The following is a 10,286-nucleotide window of genomic DNA, read 5'->3' on the forward strand; positions in this document are numbered from 1 at the left end:
AGTAATGAAGTTAGAATCCCATGTTTGTCATATATAGTAATTCAACCTCAATTCTCTTAGTTAATGTTATTTAGTATAATCTCTTAGTTTAATCAAAACCCAATTTGTTATTTGTCTTAGTATTGAGCGATAACCATACATTGTTGCATAGGTGCATAAATTGAACTTAACCTAAACCAGTCTCTGTGGGAACGAATCTGATTTATATCTTATACTACTTGCGAACGCGTATACTTGCGTGAATATTAGCGCGTGTTTTCGCCCTAACAAGTTTTTGGCGCCGCTGCCGGGGACTCGGTTTTAATTTTTAGTTTATGTGCTTGTCATCAGTGGTCGTTAAAGTTCACTGACTCGGATTCTTTTACTTTCACGGTTTATTTGTTTGTGTTTCAGGTACTCATTATAATGGGAGATCTAGCAGCATGAACGAAAGCCTTGATGGATTTTTCTCAACCCAAGATCAATGACATTCAATCTAGCATTATTCGGCCAGCTATCACAACTAATACCTTTGAGATCAAGCCTGGAATAATTCAATGGGTGCAGAATTCAATCCAGTTTGGGGGTTCTCCAACTGAAGATCCCAATATGCACATTAGGGACTTTATTGAGATCTGCGACACCTTCAAGTTCAACGGTTTTTCTGAAGATGCTGTGAAGCTGAGACTGTTCCCATTCTCTCTGAGGGACAAGGCTAAGAGCCTGTTACACTCTCTACCAGCTGGTTCGATTACTACTTGGGAAGATCTTGCTCAGAAGTTTCTTACTAAATTCTTCCCTATGGCAAAGACAGCTGTAATCAGGAATGCTCTTACTCAATTTGCACAGCAATTAGGAGAATCTTTATATGAAACTTGGGAGCGCTACAAGGAGATGCTTAGGAAGTGTCCTCATTATGGAATGCCTGATTGGATGATCATCAATTGTTTTTACAATGGGTTGGGAGCACAGTCCAGACCCATGCTCGATGCAGCAGCAGGTGGAGCATTATGGGCAAAGAACTATAAGGAGGCTTATGATCTAATTGAACTGATGGCTGCTACTGAATATCAGTATCCAGCCCAGAGATTGCCACGGAGCAAGGTAGCAGGAGTTCTTGAGGTGGATACAGCTACGACTATCACTGCTCAACTAAAGGCGTTGTCTATGAAGATCGATTCTCTGGCTAACTATGGTGTTAAGCAGATAATTAGTGTTTGTGAGTTGTGTGCAGGTCCACATGTGACATAACAATGCGCTATATCTAGTGAATCAGCTCAGTTTGTGAGCAACTTTCAGAGATCGCAGCAACCAGTTCCAGACACTTATCATCCTGACAACTGGAATCATCCTATTTTCAGCTGGAGCAACAATCAGAATGCGATGTAACAGCCATTCCAACAGTTTGGAAATAAGCTATTCAACCCTCCTGGTTTTCAGAAACAAATTGCACCAAAACAATAACTCCAAATTCAACAACAAACTCATGGTGCTTGTCTATCTTTGAATGAAAAATCTAAATTGGAGGAGTTGCGGCTTATGTGCAAAAACCAGGCTCTTATATGCCAAAGCCAGGTTGTTTCTATCAAGACTCTGGAGAACCAAATAGGGCAAATTGCTAATGCCTTATTGAATCGACAACCAGGAACGCTTCCTAGTGATACAGAAGCCAATCCAGGCAAGAGGGAAGTTGAAGAACAGGTGAACGCCATCACCTTAAGGTCTGAAAAGGTTGCAAGCCCCCAAATTCAGCAAGACAAAGAGCCTGAAAAGTGTCAAGTTCGAGAATCTGAAGTTTTGGCTGAAAAAGATGTGCAGAAAGAAGTAGAGGTGGAACCAAGGAAGACTACTGTGGAACACACTCCTCCTAAGGGTAATACAGGGGAAAAACAGATCTATCCTCCACCTCCTTTTCCTAAGAGGCTACAGAAGAAAAAGATGGATAAGCAGTTTGAGAAGTTTTTGGAGGTGTTCAAGAAACTTCATATCAACATACCTTTCACTGAAGCTCTTGAACAGATGCCTAGCTATGTGAGGTTTATGAAAGGTATTCTCTCTCGAAAAGTGAAGCTCGATGACTTAGAGACCGTTGCTCTCACGAAGGAATGCAGTGCTGTGCTGTAACAGAAGTTGCCTCCGAAGCTTAAAGATCCTGGAAGCTTCACTATTCCTTGCACCATCGGAAACTTATCATTCGACAAGTGTTTATGTGATTTAGGAGCTAGCATCAATCTGATGCCCTTATCTATCTTCAAGAAGCTTGGTCTGCCTGATCCGAAACTAACATACATGTCATTGCAACTAGCTGACCGTTCCATCGCTTATCCACGAGGTATAGTGGAGGATGTCTTGGTCAAGGTGGATATACTCTCCTTCCCTGCTGACTTTGTAATTCTTGATTTCGAGGAAGATAAGAAGATTCCCATCATCTTAGGAAGACCATTCTTGGCTACAGGCCGAACTATGATCGATGTGCAAAAAGGAGAGCTTTCGATGAAGGTTTACGATCAAAAGGTCACTTTTAATGTGTTCAAGGAAATAAAGTTACCCATAGCTAAAGAGGAGTGATTTAAAGTAGAGCAACTGCAGGTTTTGAATGCACCTCCGTGGAAGAGGAAGTTGGATATGCCATTCGATTCTCTTGGGTTAGCAGAGCTGAAAATTTCTCAGGAGCATTTTGAACCATTTATTCAAGAAGCTCCCATACTTGAGCTCAACCGAAAGCCAGATCACTTGAGTTACTCATTCTTAGGTGCACCCCATGATAAGGGGTTGGGATATATTTTTGATGATGTAGAGAGTGGTTGGATGGATCTTCCAGTGCCTATAGAGGGTTCTTCTCATGCGCCACAGGTAGTTGATAGGACTGGTGTTGGTGATGAGCAGCACAGGCGAGTGACTAGGCGTATGGAGGACATGCACGACATTCACCATCATTTTGCTGAAGATTTGACACATGCTTTCGGTACTATTTTCCGAGACACTAGTGGCGAGGTTGATTGGCTACCTGATCCTCCACCCGGAGAGGGTGATCCTTCCGAAGACTAGGTATGCCTGAAATCCTTATTATTTCCTTCAATGAGGACATTGAAAATTTTAAGTTTGGGGGTGATAATGTAAGGATTAGTAGTGTATGTGTCCATATAGATTCATATAGATTCATATTGCATGTTTAGTTGTAGTTCATTCATATTTTTGCATGATTGTTCACATAGGACATATTTGTTATTTTTATGTGATTTCATATAGTTGCATTTGCATGCATATTTAGCATGATCCCTTAAGATGAACTATGATATTTGATAAGTTGATGTTGATTTCAGTGTGGTGATGACGAATAGAGAGATGTTTAAGTCTTAATGAATTGATTTGCATGCCAGAAACAAATATTTTCACAAAGTCTTATAGGGTTGCTTTTGATCTAGATCATGATCATACTTGTTTGTTGTTGAGATTTAATCACTTGGTTATATTTAGAATTTGTGATATTCTCGTAATGACGTAAAAACGCTGATTTTTAAACTAGAGAAAAACTTGGATTTCATTACTAGTTGTTGTAAGGCTAGGCGTCAAATGGCTAGTAGCCGGCTCATATTTTTATGAATAGTCTAGGGTGGAATGAGATGGAGCAAAATGCACTCATTCAGAAATTGTTGAAAAAAAAAGAGAAAAAAAAAGAAAGAAAAAAAGTATGTGTTTATGCATAATTGGTCAAGAGTGAGCTCTTTAATACTCGAGTTATTAAGTTCTAGGGGACTTTGTTCCTAGTGACCTAAGGCTTTTATAGTCTGGGATCCGCCAACCTAACGCTCAGTACATGGGTATTATTGCATAAGTCTTTTGGGACCTCATTCATTGCACGGTCAAATAAGCATCTTTGCTATATGTTCAATAATAGTGTGAATCCTTGTATAACTCTAGTAGAAAGGAGGTGTTGTGAGTCATAATGCATTTATTGTCTATTCTGTTTATAAACTTTTGATTGTTTTGATGATAGATAAGTTATGGTTATTGATCTAGTATCGAGAGATATCTTTTAAGCATTCCACACACGCACATTTCTGGTTTGTGAGTTGGTTTGTGGGATTTATTCGAGCTCTGTTTAAAGTCATTGCATTCTTAGAGGCATTGGCTTATTTATTTGGTTATGGTTATTCTGAGGGGATCGATTGCATTATCATTTAGTTGCATTCATGTAGTTGCATTCATGCATTAGGTTTGTTTTGTAGTTTTGAGTCTGTTTATGCTTGAGGACAAGCATCGATTCAAGTTTGGGGGTGTGATAAGTGGATTTTATATCCACTTGGAATGCTTTATTACAAGCTTAAATTGGTGTTTTGGACTCAAGTTGTTGGTATTTTGATGTGTTTTTATGTTATTGCATTTCAGGTATCGGTTATATGAAGAAATGATCTTTTAAAGGAAATATGATACAAAGTGATCAGATTTGGAAGCCAAGTCCATTGTCAAGTTGTAGAGAATCTCGTTAGCTTCGCGTGGGCAGTTGAATCGCCTAATTCTGACGAGTAGAACTCAAGTTATGGCCAAAACAAGATTCATCGGAAATTTTTCCAAACAGGCTCCAGGCGCCCGCCCGGGATGTCCGGGAGTTGAGGCGCCCGCCCGGAGAGCTGAGGCGGCCGCCCGAGGCGTGGCTGGTCGCTGATTTCGCTGAAAAAGCCTTTTTTGAGTGGAATTTGATGATTTTAAGGGTCCAGGTCCACCAGGGGCGTATATATACTTAAAAAAAGGGTTTTCATCATACGAGAAGATTGGGATACCAAGGAGAAGACCTAGAAGCACAGAACAACTCCGAAAAAGAAGATCTTGTTTTCAATTTGTGATTCTTTGAATTAGTTGTAACCTTGGATGCTCGTTTTCATTCTTGTTGAACCTAGATCTCGTTTATTCGTACTTTAATTATTATTCAGTTTATTAAGACCTTGTTTTATACCATGCTTTCAGTGGAACCCATGGTGACGATGAGTTCGATTATTAACTAATCGTTGTCATGGGGTTCTAGCGGATTTACTTATGGATTTCAATAGCTAATTGTTTCGATATCTTGGTGTGTGGTGATTGATTGATATCCTAGTATTGGTTGTGCTTATTCGTCTTATGTGCATAGCTAACATATAAGATAGCGTCTTAATCTCTATTGAAGCGACAGTGAATATAGAGGTTTAGAACTTGCCATGCTAGCATAGGTTCATGTATGTGTATGCATGATTCGTAGGTAACTTTAATCGTTTTACTTCCCCTATGTAATCATTATAGATAACTTATGCTTAAACCGTTATGTTGTCAAATTCTATAGACATATAGGGTCTCAATATAATTGGTGCCTATTCAGCTTCTATCTCTTTTGTGGATATCTGGTAGAATGATACTCGTGCAAAGAAAGTTGGCGTTTATCAGTTTCGTGTTATCTGATTAGTGTCATCACCATCACATGCTAAGGTTAAGAATGAAAAGGCTGTTGAATGAAGTAGTAATGAAGTTAGAATCCCATGTTTGTCATATATAGTAATTCAACCTCAATTCTCTTAGTTAATGTTATTTAGTATAATCTCATAGTTTAATCAAAACCCAATTTGTTATTTGTCTTAGCATTGAGCGATAACCATACATTGTTGCATAGGTGCATAAATTGAACTTAACCTAAACCAGTCTCTGTGGGAATGAATATGATTTATGTCTTATACTACGTGCGAACGCGTATACTTGCGTGAATATTAGCGCGTGTTTTCGCCCTAACAAGAAGATATGAGAGAATTCAAAGTCTTCAGAACCTAAAACCAAAGTTGTTGCAAAGAAGAAATTAGTATCTAAGGCAACTAAATCACAAATACTGATAGATCCAATCTATACAGTTGCTCAATCTTTTAATACTGATGAAATTACTGAAGAAGAAGAAGTTAGTCAAGCTCACCAAAGAAAGAAGATTCATGGAGCTGACTGAGCTGAAAAACTGAAGTTAACTCTAATATTGCTCAAGTTAATAAAGAAGAAGTTGTTATTCAACCAATCACAATCTCTGATTCTACTCATATTGATGATTTTTCAAAACTAATTCAAGCTGATTTATCAAATCCTGATTCTAAAGACATAGTCCGTGATAAGCCAAAACTTACTCGTAAAGAAAAGAAGGAGCTACTATGGGGAAGTAAGAAACCATCACCTAGAAGAGATTCTTCTGAAATATTAAAGAAGATTTACGGTGGAAGTTCTCACTCTAGAAAATTTGGAATCACAAGTGGTCTAAGAAGGTTAAATGTTGATCCATCTGTAGGAGATGCTTTGATTCTAAGAAAGCATGCTAATTTGACAGAAATTGGAGACAATGTGATGCATGAATACTTACTTAAGATCATATCAGTACAGATTATTATTGATTTTGTTGGAGAGAAAATGATTTATTTTCCGGAGTCTGGGAGAAACTTAAGGTAGACACAAGAACGGTTAAGAGACAAACCATGGAAGGAATTGGAACTTATTCCTACAATTTTCAAGGTAATTAATTATGTAACTGCCAAATGGTCTTCTCATAAAGAACATAATACAGTTAAAGCAGAGAGGAATGCCTTACAAATCTAATTACATTTCAAAGTACATTGATCAAACTGAATATGTTGTTCATATGCCTATTGTAGGAGCCAAGATAGAAATGAGTCTAGGGACTAAAGTTTTAACCTTTAATCCTGATGGAAAGATAATTAGGTTTCTGGAGTTGGATGATCTATCTCATGGAAATTCAAAATTACATAATCTCAGGGCTGCCATCTTTCATAATGATGAATCAATAGATGAACTAAAAGAACACAAAAAGAGGATGCAATGGTATTTGGATGTAATGGAAGAAAATATGCTGAGGAAGTTTCTTGAAGATTTTCCAGATTGTTAGTGTTGTACAAGACATGCCTGTGCTATAACAAGACTCAGTCAAATTGACAACCCTAAGTAAGTTGTATGATAATCTAAGTTTGCATTTTGTATTGTATCACTTAATTCTGTAGAAGTGTAAATAGATTAGACTGGAGTATTTTTCTGTAAACAGTCTCAAGCCTAAGAATAAACTCTGGAAGAAGATCATGAAGATCATGCCTCAGAGACAATGTGAAGAAGCTTGGAGTTGAATAAATCTTTTTAGGGAAAAACATTTTAAGTCAAGAAATCTACAAGTCAAGGATTAAGTCTTATAGTGAAGTCTTTCGAGAACTCCAGAATGACTTATCTAGAAGTCAAGAAAAGCTTATAGAGAAGTCTCAAAGATATCGATAAGCCAAAATGAAGACATGAAGATTGGAGATATCGACAAGTCAAAATATCAATAGAGATCTCTGAGATATCGGTAAGTTAAAATATCACTAGAGATCTCTGAGATATCGATAAGTCAAATTATCACTATAGATCTCTGAGATATCAAAAAGTCATTTTTTCACCAGAGAACTTAGAGATATCGATAAGTCAAAATGAAGACATGAAGATTGGAGACCTCGACAAGCCTAATTCTCTTATAAGGAACTCACAGACTTCGATAAGTCAAAACAACTATAGAGTAATAAGAGATCTCGATAAGCCATTATACTTATCGAGATGTCGAGTTCTCTATATAACAAACTGGAGATCTCGATGTAAAACTCAAGTATAAGATGCAGACCAGTTAAAGATCCAAGATTTTCAATCAATAAACAAATCAATCACTGGTTTCAAAAGTCTACAAAAGCAGCTTGAAGAGTACAAGATTAAAGGCCAAGATTAACTGACAAAGTAATGTCACAAACATGCACGATGTGCAAAGATACACTAATCCAGAAACAGAAAGTTGTAGTTAACTTAAAGTAGGGTTTAGTACATGCTATTGCATGCTATGTAAAACCAGTGTTTACTGTTCTATAAAGTAAACACTGAATGCTTTATTTTAGTTGTAACAAAATAGATCTAGAAAATCTTGTGACTCACAAGAGAGAAGCTGAGTTCTTTATCAACAAAGAACCCAGAAATTTGTAGTAAGATATACATGATTTTAATATAAAATTAAGTGAGTTGTGAAAGATAGTGTGTTCATGTGCATGTTTTATTATTCATGTTAAAACATATTATCTCTGCAGATAGATTACTTTGTTCACCATCCATAATAGTTCAAAAAGATTAAAAATAATCCAAAACACAGTCACCCCCCCCTGTGTTGTATTCATTACCCAACAGTTAGAGTTCAGAATGAAGAGTAAAGTCTGACATTCACTGAAGTAAGAAGGAATATATTTACTTGATTTCTGCATTTAAATAGTTTTGACATCATTAATTGGAACTTGTACATATTTTCATAATGCACGGGTTGGGGGAGATTGTTAGATATAATTGATCAAATCTAGACAGAAACTATCATATGTTCTTATCAGGACATATATTAGTATTTACTGAAGAGTGACATCATCAGTACTTATATCAGTACTTGATGATCAGCTAATGATGTCATTAGGATTTGTCACTTCAGTAGATATTCAAGGAGGAAAATAAAATCAAGAATTCAAGGAGGTGAAGGACTTTATCTCAGAAGCAATCATACATGGATATGTAACAGGTTTCCTTGTTGTAATAGAATAGGATTTCTTATTGACTGTGTAACTGTGCTCTATATAAAGCCAAATTAGGTTCATGTTATATGCATTGCGAACATTGTTATATCATTCGCATAACCTAGAAGCTCTCAAGGATATTTGTTCATCCTTTTGAGAGAGTACGTTTGTAATCAGTTTTTATTTGTTAATATAAAAATTGTTGATTATGTTGAAGCTTTGTCTAAATATTTGGATAAACTGTATTCACCCCGCCCTTCTACAGTTGATTACGGACCTAACATGTATTTTAGAAACGTGGTGAGAATAATTTTGTGAGCTAGACATGTGATTGATGAGTCATACGACACTTAATGTCACTACAAATTTGTATTTTACATGTAATCATATATAAATGAAAGTTCCTAATTTTATTATCTTTGTATGAATTTAAATTTATTTGTCCTATATAAATATAATAGTTAAAGTATGAATTGGGTATATATGTTTCATTTAATAAGATGTATGAATGATTAAAATATATGCTTAATATATTCATTTTTTAGTTAATGCTTTTTTTAGTATTTAATTCATATATTTTAACATTGGATCTAATTATTAGTTTTAATGTGATATATAAGTCATGACTGTAAATTGTATGATGAAATATTATTGATAGGGTGTGATGAAAATAATTGAGATTGATGACAAACAACAATATGTTCGTAATGATAATGTTTGAAATAAATTAATGTACGAACACTTATTTATAAAATAAGAAAATGTAACTAATATACCCATTTTTGTTATACCTTGACCAATATACATGTTGTCGGTTTATTGGCCCCAAATAATCATCTAATTTGTTAACCACAATGGTGTATTTATTTGATGTCAACATACACCAGAGATGTATACTCATCCATCCCCAACCTCATCTCCATCTTATTTTTTTGTCATAGCCACTTCCAACGACCTCTCTCAAGGTTGTTCCTCATTTATTCTCTTTCTTGTCCATATTTAGATTTTATACTTGGTAACTCGCTGTTACGAGTCATTGAATGAACATAATTAATAATTTTTTTTACCATTTTATTGTACTCATAGCTTTTTTGGATAATTTGAATACTCAAATGATAAATATAGATAAATGTATTAAAATGGATGTGAGATTCGGTGACATATCATATGTACATGGTTATCACTTACTGGAGTAACCACTCTGCATTTCACGTGTACGCTATAACCTCTAATAACTGGATTTTGTTTGGCGTATGAAATATGTCATTGATGTTCACGTATGAAAGTTGATACGATATCTAGATTTGATTGACATAAAGTTACGCTAACTAGTGTGGCGTATTTAGTTGATACAACACTTGATTTGTCACATTTGCTCGGCATTTTGATCACTTATGTCAAGGATTCAACAAGACTACATTTGTCCTATTTTAGTTATGTATGTCATCACCCATAAAATGACATAATTTTGTAATTAAGTTTCACATAAATAATTATTTTATATTATTATTAGAATTATTATTTAATATCAAAAAAATTATTAACTGAAATTTTATTACATATGCACATGCATGTATGCATGTATGTCTGTGTATATATGTATTAGTATGTATACATAAATATATTTAAGTGTTAATTGAGTGAATAAGCGTGAAAAAATGTTATATAAATATTAATTTTCGGTGATAAATTAATATTAATTTAGTAGTAGTATAAAATAAAAGTATT

General features: G+C 35.4%; 1 non-coding gene across 1 annotated transcript; it reads right to left on the minus strand.

Annotated features, from left to right (window-relative positions):
- Window positions 1-795: 795 nt before the first annotated feature.
- Window positions 796-902, minus strand: LOC141723139 (small nucleolar RNA R71). Its single transcript, XR_012576129.1, has one exon. It is a non-coding gene; the product is annotated as a small nucleolar RNA R71 (small nucleolar RNA).
- Between the last annotated feature and the right edge of the window lie 9,384 nt (window positions 903-10,286).

Source organism: Apium graveolens, chromosome 4 (genome assembly GCF_009905375.1).
Source record: "Apium graveolens cultivar Ventura chromosome 4, ASM990537v1, whole genome shotgun sequence".
Lineage (NCBI taxonomy): Eukaryota > Viridiplantae > Streptophyta > Magnoliopsida > Apiales > Apiaceae > Apium > Apium graveolens.